The sequence below is a fragment of the Dendropsophus ebraccatus genome, chromosome 2 (assembly GCF_027789765.1).
Source record: "Dendropsophus ebraccatus isolate aDenEbr1 chromosome 2, aDenEbr1.pat, whole genome shotgun sequence".
In the NCBI taxonomy this organism is placed as follows: Eukaryota; Metazoa; Chordata; class Amphibia; order Anura; family Hylidae; genus Dendropsophus; species Dendropsophus ebraccatus.
Genome location: NC_091455.1, coordinates 91056455 through 91066887, shown reverse-complemented (window position 1 = coordinate 91066887; position 10433 = coordinate 91056455).

Genomic DNA, 10433 nt, shown 5'->3' with positions numbered 1-10433 from the left:
TTAATAACCTGGTCCCAGCTCCCCTGTATCTATTCCTGAGAACCCCTTCCTAATTCCCGCTGACTGTTTGCCTTGTTATCTGACCTCCCACCTGACCTTTGACTATCCGATCGCCTTCTGACTTCCTACTGCGCTGCCCATTTGGTTTTGACTTGGCCTGTTTACTATTCTATATTGTGTTTGTCTCGTTTTTTGTTCCACACCCAGTACAGGGAACACTTTGTGGTTGTCCACGGCCGTCTAGGGCCAATTGAGGCAAGTAGGTTGGGACAGTGGGGTGGGTGCAGACCTAGGGCACACTTTCTTGTCCTGTTCGTATCTCCCAGTCCTGACAGTACGCTTGGAATAAATTGCATATAGGTAGGGAAATGAGGGCATATTCCATAGAAAAAGATTTGTAGTTCTTTTTCCGCTAAAATTTTACTAAATAAAACGAAACATGGCAGACCCTATTGAAGCCAGGATATCGGGTATCCATCTGCATTAGTTATGGTGTGTTTAGACAGAGAAATTTATCTGACGACAGATTTTGAAGCCATAGTCATGTGCAAACTAAACAGAACAGGTCATAAAGAAAAGATTGAGATTTCTTCTCTTCTCAAATTGATTCCTGGTTTTGGATTAAAAAATCTGTCAGATAAATCTGTCTAGACACACCATTATAGTGCATTTACACAGACAGATTTATCTGACAGATCTTTGAAGCCAAAACCAGGAACAGACTATAAACAGGGATCAGGTCATAAAGGAAAGGCTGAGATTTCTCCTCTTTTCAGATCCATTCCTGGCTTTGGCTTCCAAAATCTGTCAGATAAATCTTTCTGTGTAAATGCACCCTTAGCGTCTGTAATTGAAGGGACAGTCTGTGGCACCGAACAAACTCTCCGACTGAGGTTCTGAGCAGAGCACTGGATTTAGTGAAAACCTAGCTTTATATTTATGTGGTGACAAGGGGATGCTAGGTGGTGTGTAGCTGGGCTAGATGGTGGTGTTACTAAGGCACTTGTCATGGTGCCCAGGAGTGGTATGCGCCTACCACTGGATACACCAACAAAACACTTTTTTTCTTTATATGGGTGTAGATGTGAAGTAAATCCCAAGAGTCAGGGTTAAATTAAAACAGGAAATCAATTTTACTGTAATGCCTTGAACACAATACAGGGTAGTAAGTCTCTTCTTTCAATAAAGGTGCTATATATATTCCAATGCTTGAGATGGGTATCTTTAGATTTGGACACAGCTTCTCACTGGAGGAATAATGCTTGAATCCTGTATTTAACTAGAAAGTCTTTGAATACTGTAGGTTGGCTGGCTTTGGAACAGGAGAGAAGTGAGGGTTACTACGGGCTTATTGGGGTCTACCTAGACCCTAGGATACTCAACTGAACTGGCTTTAAGAGAAAATACCTATGCCCATGGGTATGAATCCTCCACCTAACACAGTCTATGGGCATCTAGTGACATAGAGCAGGAACGTAGGCCCTACCTTGTGGGTAGAGATAGCTGTTGGGGGGACCCCTAAGGAACCTAGCAAATCGCAGTGAAGTCTTTCAGCTTACCGCTTTTACCTATTCACTCTTTTGTACTCCTGTCTTAGTTATCAGGAGAGAAAATAGCCGCCCAGTGTAGGTAGGGTATCCCTTTAGTCCTTTTTCACCTCAGCCTCCTCTATATGTTGTTAGCCAGACATGGATGTCTCTAAGCAGTTGTAAAAAATATATAATAGGAGAATCTTTGTTTTCATAGTCCTGCACAGGGAGCCTGGCATAAGCCAGACCCTGAAAGAAAACCTCAGCAGGAGCTCTCTGTAGTGTAATCCTCTCTGAGAAAATCCTTACTAAACTGATTTCCCTCAGGAGAATAATCTAATCCCTGATTGGCCGAACACGGACTCTGAGGATTTAGGGTCCATTTACACAAAAAGATTATCTGACAGATTATCTGCCAAAGATTTGAAGCCAAAACAAGGAACTGACTATAAACAGAGATCAGGTTATAAAGGAAAGCCTGAGAGTTCTCCTCTTTTCAAGTCCATTCCTGGCTTTGGCAGATAATCTTTTTGTGTAAATGGACCCTTAATATTGGACAGGGATTGGCTAGATCACCTGAGGTATCCAGTTCAGGGATTGCTCGGCACACACCTCATACATTACTGACTACTACTGGACAAATTGTTTTTTTGGGGGGGCTTTTGTTTTTTCCTCCTTGTGTTCAAAAGGCCATAGTGTTTGCATTTTTTTACCTACAGACCCACATGAGCCCTTATTTATTGCGACACTAATTGTACTTTGCAATGTCAGGCTTAACTTTTGCATAAAGTACACAGCAAAGCCAGAAAAAATTAAATGTGTGGTGAAATTGGAAAAAAACCCACATTTTTTTAAATTTGGGGAGTATTTGTATTTACACCGTTCGCCCTGGGGCAAAACTGACTTGTTATCCATGTTCCTCAAGTTGTGACGATTACAACAATAAGTAACATGTATAACTTATTTTATTTGATGGCTTTTAAAAAATTAAAACCTTTTTAATAAATTAATGTTCCTTTAAAATCGCTCTATTACCATGCTTATAGCGCTTTTATCCTTTAGTCTTTGGGGCTGTGTAAGGTGTCATTTTTTGCGCCGTGATGCAGTGTACTTTCTATCGGTACCTTGATTGCACAAAAATGCGACTTTTTGATTACAATTTTTGCTTTTTATTACAATCTTTCTGGCTTTGATGCGACCAAAAATACGCAATTTTGCACTTGTGCCGTCTAATAGCCGCTGTCCCAGGCTACAAGCGCACCCGGGATTGCAGTGGTTCAGAGCGGGGTCGCCCCGCGGCCCCTTCTGAACTCCCCCACCCGCATGAGGACATACAATTACGCCTTCAGGCAGGAAGGGGTTAACCCATTCCTTCAGCTGTGCATACAATTCAAATAATACAGTGACATCAAGTGGCATAAAATAAGTAGTGCAGTCACAAGTTAACATTTTTATGTTAATGTGTTTTCCCTTACTCCCACTAGCAGCACAACCATATGGGGATTTCCGCCCCTTGTGAGCCCGCAGGACTTAGGAATATTTTAATGAAATTAAACTAATAAGCAATACCTGGGCACTATATAGGCCCACCCCCCCACAACACACTGAGTAAATTATAAAGTACTATACCTAGATAAGGGAGGGTAGCTTGTGCTGCTAATGGGACTAAGGGAAAACACATTTACATAAAAAATGTTAACTTCCCTGTCTCCCATTAGAAGCACAACCATATGGGGAATTAGCCCCCTATTGGGAGGGCTCTAATGCAGTACTGAATTCAGTACAGAAGTGACAAACGCAGTGTGAGATGCCAACAAGGTTTCTAATCTATAATGCCTAATAAATGTTATAGGCGTAGTCCAAGTAGCTGCCTGGCATATTTGTTCCATTGGAACAGAGCCTCACTCTGTCCAAGAAGAGGCCACCACACGGGTAGAGTGTGCTCTAGTGAACTCTGGGGGTTCAACTCCAGCACATACATAACATGTACGTATGCAATCGCATATCCATCGTGAAATCGAGGGCTTTCAAGCCTTTTTCCCCTGGTGCGGCCCCTGGAAGAGAAGAAGTAGGTTATAGTCACTCCTTATAGATGAAGTCCTCTCAATATAATTTTTTAAAATGAACATTATATCTGAGGAAAAATCCTGTCCATCTTCAACAAATTTTGGTTTGTAAGATAGGACTATCATCTGATTTATGTTTTGAAAAAGAGGCATATTTAGGCATCAAAGAAGGAAGAAGTCTTAGGATTACTTTATTGTCCGAGAAAGTAGTATACGGCTCTATTGATTGCTGCTAGTTCCTGCAGCTCTCTTATGCGCTTGGCTGTGGTGACAGCCAGTAGAAAGGTTAGTTTCATAGTGAGATACTTTTTTTTTTTTTTTTTAATTTTTAAAAATAGCCTTTATTACAAAATTCACCAAACAAACATTAAAACCCCCTCCATTCATGTCTGGATACAACCGCAGTTTTTCTACAACTTAAACCAAATATCTTCTTAGGTATTCCATCTCATAACATTTTAATAGAAGTGTTAACATAACATTTCTCCTTCCAAAGGGTGCTTATCCATGGTCACCATCAATTCATTACCTCTCTTTTAACTTTTCCCCTCCACTAAATTTACCTTAAACCTTCATGCCCCAGCCGGTCCCTTCCTCCGTGCAGGGGACCGCAGGAGGACAGAACTCGCCCCCACAGGCTCGGGTATCCCCCCCGCCCCCCAGGCTCCTGCCTCCGCCGGGCCGAGAAGGAGTACAATCACCAGCATCCAAAAAAAAAAAAGAAGAAACAAACAAAAACAAACTATAAACCTTATTATTCTCGTGTTCAGCCTTATACATACTTCATACATACTACATGCTATTCAACCCCCTCTGGAAGCTCAGCCCTCCACGGTACCGAGCCACCATTGGAGATTTTTTATTTTTTATTTATTTTTCCTCCAAACACTCCAGCACCACCGCCCACATATATTTATATAGACTTGTGGCATTACTCCGGAGCAGGCTATCTGGACCCAGCAAAGGAACCCTTCGCTGCTCCATCTCGCCCACTCCAGCTTATTATCTCACATTGACTCAACCACCAGCGGACCTCCGACGCACGTTTCGCGTGTTGCTTTATCAAGGGTGATGATAAACCCTTGATAAAGCAACACGCGAAACGTGCGTCGGGTGAATGGTGTGGTGGACTCCTATACTAAGGACATGTATGGGCAACATCTATTTTTCTATTTGATGGTGTTTTTGTCTGTATACTCACTTTGAGATTTATCTATTATGTGCAATACTTACCCAGTGCCCAGTATATGTATATATAATATATAGGTTCCTATTTATTGTTATTTATTATGTGATATTATGTGTAACTCCGTATATGGAACCCGATTTCCACCGTCTTGTTGGGGATTTGTATAGCTCCAGCTCCTTTGATGTATAAAAAAAAAATTTTAATCTAATTTCTATGATATATCACTAAAAATTAACATTTATATACTTTGGTCTTGCATTCTTTAGTTTTTTGGTTTCAGTAATTTGGGTGCGCATAGACCGCACTATTTGAGCCTTAGTTGTGTTTATACAATCTATTAGTGGCATCACTCCTAGAGTGAGTTAGTGGGGCCAGAACATTCTGGGACAGACATTCCGTATTTAATACGGTCCCATCAAATTCCAGGCCGTCAGATTGAAAGCGTGGATGTCCTTGCATGTTTTGTTGCCCTGAGACACCAGGTCTTGAGAGACTAAAAGTCTCCAATATTCTCCCTGACTCATGATCATGAGTTGGGAGAACCACGCTCTTTTTTTGCCAGAAGGGAATTATGGAATAAACGGGCGCCTGATCCTGCCGCACCTTCATTAATACCCTTGGTATCATAGATATCGGTTGGAAGATGTACGCCAGATTGAATGTCCAATTGATGCTCATGGCATCTACTTCTGGGTTGTCTGCCTCCCAGAGAGAGCAGAACCTGAGGAGTTTGGTGTTGAAACGGGTGGCCATCAGATCTATATCTGGCATCCCCCATTTCCGCACAATCTGGTTGAATGTATCCGTGTTCAGGGACCATTCTCCTGGGATTGTCAGCCCTCGGCTGAGACGATCCGCTAACACATTCAGTGTGCTTTTGTTATGGACCACTGATAGGCAGGCTATGCTGTCTTCCTCCCACCTGAATTTATTTGCGGTTTCCGCGAGAAGACTCTGTGACCGGGTGCCCCCCTGCTTGTTTATGTAATAAACGCAGGCTAGGTTGTCCGTCCTGTTTCTTACTGCTCCTTCCAATATGAGAGGTTCGAAGTGACAGAGGGCCAAATAAACTGCTCTCAGTTCCTTCAGATTGGAGGATAGAAGTCGTTCTGGTGGACTCCATGTGTCTGACACCTTCATATCCTGAAAGTGGGCCCCCCACCCCGTACCTGAAGCGTCCGTTGTTATTGTCCTCCAGTCTGGTTCCTCCAGACTCTTGCCATGTTTGGCTTTTTTCCACCACCTCAGGGATCTGCGTGTGTTGTAAGACAGAAGATGAAGTGAGTCCAGATGTGAAAAACATCCGTTCTGAAATCTCTGCACCCTCTGAGGCGATAGGAACAGTTTGTACGAGTCGATGACAAACCCTAGAAAAGTCTTTGAGGCGGAAAGTGTTAGGTTTGACTTGGCTTGATTTATGATCCAGCCAAGTGACTGAAGAAGATTCAGGGTAATCTGGACATGCTCAGTTAGAAGAGCTTCTGACTTGGCCATTATTAGCCAGTCGTCCAAGTAAGGTATCACTCTGATACCCTGGACTCTCAGGACTGCCACCACTGCTGACGCCACTTTAGTGAGAAACCAGTGGGGCTGATGTTATTCCAAATGGGAGCACTTTGAATTGGAAGTGCCGAACTTCTCCCCCAATTGGGACCGCAATCCTGAGGTACTTTCGGTGGGCGGGCAAGATAAGTACATGGAAATACGCATCCTGGAGATCCAGGGAAGCCATGAAGTCCTCTCGGAATAGAGTGGCCTTCACTGACTTGATTGTTTCCATGCGGAAGCTTCGTTTTACCATGTACCTGTTTAAATATCTGAGGTCTATAATTAGCCTCCATTTACTCGATTGTTTTGGCACCAGAAATACTGGGGAGTAAACTCCCTCGAACCTTTGATTTCGAGGAACATCCTCGAGGGCTGAGATAGCCAACAAAGGAAGAATTTCCCCTGTAATTATCTCCTTTCTTGGAGACGGCGGGAAATGAGAAACAACAAACCTCGGTGGGGGTAACAGATTTAATGTAAGTGCATATCCTCTCTGAGATACCAGGCCTGGAAAAAAAAGTTAATCGACACCCCCATCCCCCCCCCCCCCTACCGGAACACTGTCAAAACTCAGACTTATTTCCCTGGTCCCTCTTAGACTCTGTGAGGGCGCCCTGTCTAGCAGGCTGGGAACCACGATTCTTTCTCTGGAATCTGCTTTGTCTAAATCTAGGAGAAGACCACTCCTTCTAGAACTGACTCCTAGCTGGCTTGTAAGCTTGGGGAAGGGATTTACCCTTTTTGTCTGATAGTTATTTCATCAGAGTGTCCAGATCTGGACCCAACGGTCTGCCTGGCTGATAGCGTAAGTTGCACAGATAGTATTTGGACGGGTTATCCCCTGACCACGGTTTGAGCCATAGGGCTCTGCGACCAGCTGTGGACAGAGCCATGGACCTAGCAGCCAGCTTAACCTGCTGAGCGGAAGAATCGCACAAAAAATCCACAGCTAGGTTAACCTTTTTAAATGACGTTAGTATATCATCCCTATTCACACCTGACTCCACATCATCCTGAATAGCACTCAGCCACTTACGCATTCCCCTCGCAACCTCAAAGGAGGATGCAGCTACTGAATTTTGTGCGGCTGCAGCCGAGAAAGCTCTTTAAAGAGCCACTTCCACACGTCTGTCCTCTGGCTCTTTAAATTTGAGCCCTCTTCAGCAGGGACTAGAGTTCTCTTAGACAGTTTTGCTACCGCAACATCCACTTTGGGAGGAGGAAGCCAATTTTTAGCTTGCTCCTCCTCAATGGGGAAGAGTTGTTTGAACCTGCGGCCAATCACAGCAGGTTTCTCAGGTTTCTCCCACTCCTTCAGCATCATGTCATTAAGCATCTTATCAAACTTAAACGCTTTTGCATTTACAGTGGATACATTAGCAGAATCACCAGCATTCACATCGTATTGATAGATCTTTTCAGTCTCTGAATCTTATCAACATAAAAATACATTCCCTCTGGCTCTTGGTCCTCCCCACTAGAGGCAGAAGAGGACCCCACTTCATCAATGAAGTCATCAGACCTAGACTCAGGTGGGGAGCTAGAGCGTGCCCACTTCTTAGATCAAGGGAGGAGGGAGTCCTTTAACCTCTTAAGGACATATGACGTACCGGTACGTCATATGTCCTCATTAGCACTTCAAAGCGGGGCTGCGGTCCCGGGTGCCGCATGTAGCCCGGGACCGCCGCTATTAGCGGGCACGGCGATCAGACCGGAGGCAACCTTTCCCTGGTGTCTAGTGGGGGAGATCGCTCCTCCGGGACAACGTCCCGGAGGAGCGATCTCCGTTACTGATGCCGGCCGGGGACTCGTCCAAGATGGCGCCGTCCCCGGCTCGGCACTCGTTTACTTCCGGCTGCAGCAGCCAGAAGTAAACGAGTGCCTATCTCATTGATCTCTGCAGCATATCTATGCTGCAGAGATCTCAATGAGAGATCTAAGTATATATACTAGAAGTCCCCCAGGGGGGCTTCTAGTATATGTGTAAAAAAAAAAAAAAAGTGTTTATAGTAAAAAGCCCCCTCCCCCAATAAAAGTCTGAATCACCCCCCTTTTCCCAGGTTTTAAATAAAAGTAAACAAATAAATAAATAAACATCTTTGGTATCGCCGCGTGTGTAATCGCCCGAACTATTAATCACATTCCTGATCTCGCAGGTAAACGGCGTCAGCGCAAAAAAATCCCAAAGTGCAAAATTGCGCATTTTTGGTCGCATCAAATCCAGAAAAAATGTAATAAAAAGCGATCAAAAAGTCGTGTATGTAACGCATGGAGTAGTGGATCCACTGGACCGGCACCAGCGATGGCACAGACCTCACCAGGGAGCGGAGTCTAAGGGGCCGCTGGTATTCACCAGAGCCCGCCGCAAAGCGGGATGGACTTGCTGCGGCAGACGACCCCCAGGTCGCTACCCTGGCTTGGTTGCTGGTGACGGCAGGCGAGGCGTGGCAGGAGTAGGTACTGACAGTGGCGTGCAGGCGCAGATGACAGGCTGAACACAGGAACAGCAGTGAGACGGGAAGCAGGAACCAGGGACTAGGAGTAGGGACTGGGTAGCGGGCAGGAAACAGGAACAAGGACTAGGGACCAGGTAGCGGACAGGTATCAGGAACAACAGGGAGCTGGGCCAAACGCTATGGGAAGCATGTAGAGGCTCCAACACAGGGGACAGGGCATGCTGGGATTTATAGGGAGTGATTGGGTGCAACTACCAATTAGGGACGGACTGGCCCTTTAAATCTGAGACAGCCGGCGCGCGCGCGCCCTAGGAGGCGGGGACGCGCGCGCCGGCCGGCACAGACGGAAGGCGGAGCGGGATGAGGTGAGGCGCCCCCCGGGGCCGAACAGACCGCAGCGCCGGGTCCCTGCACCAGGACCCCGGCAGCTGCCTGAGCAAGATGGCGGTCGCGGCGGCGGCCCGGAGCACGGGACGCCGCCGCGGCCATGACAGTGTATGCGCAATCAAGGTACCGATAGAAAGAACACATCATGGCGCAAAAAATGACACCTCACACAGCCCCATAGACCAAAGGATAAAAGCTTTATAAGCATGGGAATGGAGTGATTTTAAGGAACGTATATTTGTTAAGAATGGTTAGAATTTTTTATAGGCCATCAGATACAATATAAGTTATACATGTTATATATCGTTTTAATCGTAACGACTTGAGGAACACGCATAACAAGTCAGTTTTACCCCAGGGCGAATGGCGTAAAAACACAGTTCCCCCAAATAGAAGAAATGCGTTTTTTTTTTTCAATTTCACCACACTTTGAATTTTTTTCTGGTTTCGTAGTATACTTAATGCAAAAATTCAGTCTGCAGTTGCAAAGTACAATTAGTGATGCAAAAAATAAGGGCTCATATGGGTTTCTAGGTGAAAAAATGCAAGTGCTATGGCCTTTTAAACACAAGGAGTTAAAACCGAAAACGCAAAAACGAAAATGGGTCCCGTCCTTAAGGGGTTAAATCAGCCATGGACTTTTGGACAAAGTCCTTCACCCACATTACCACATCTTTGACAGTGGGTTCATCCGCCTTCTTGCGACAATCAGTGCATAAAGCCGACTCTGCACCCTCACAGAGGGAGATCCCACAATTCTGACAAACAGGGAGCTTGCGTTTGGGTGCTCTCCGAGAGCCTCTGCCACCAGATTCCAAAGAAGACATCTGTAAGCAGACAATTCAAAATTAAAATATGGTTGGCAAGTAATAAACAAAGGTGACCCCCAAAGGGTAGAAGTACTTACAATGGAAGCTGCAAAGTAGATTGAGGTTTCACCACACAGGAAGGGAAAAAACCAACAGGAGCTACTGAGCTGCTGCAAAGCCACTCAATGATAGCAATGGAGTTCAGCTGCTCCGGACTTAAATAGCCCGCCCAACAGCAGAGGCACTCCTCCCCTCCACATCATACTGCAGCATTTGCCATATGCATTATAAAGAGGTAAAGATATACCTAAAGAGGGAGGCCTGCGCCTTACGATTTTAGTCACGAGCAGCATGCGACGGAGATAATTGCTGGGGAGCAAACACGTAACTCCAGGTGACTCCCCTACCGTTGCATCATCTCCTGATGCCATCCCCGCCGCAAATACCTC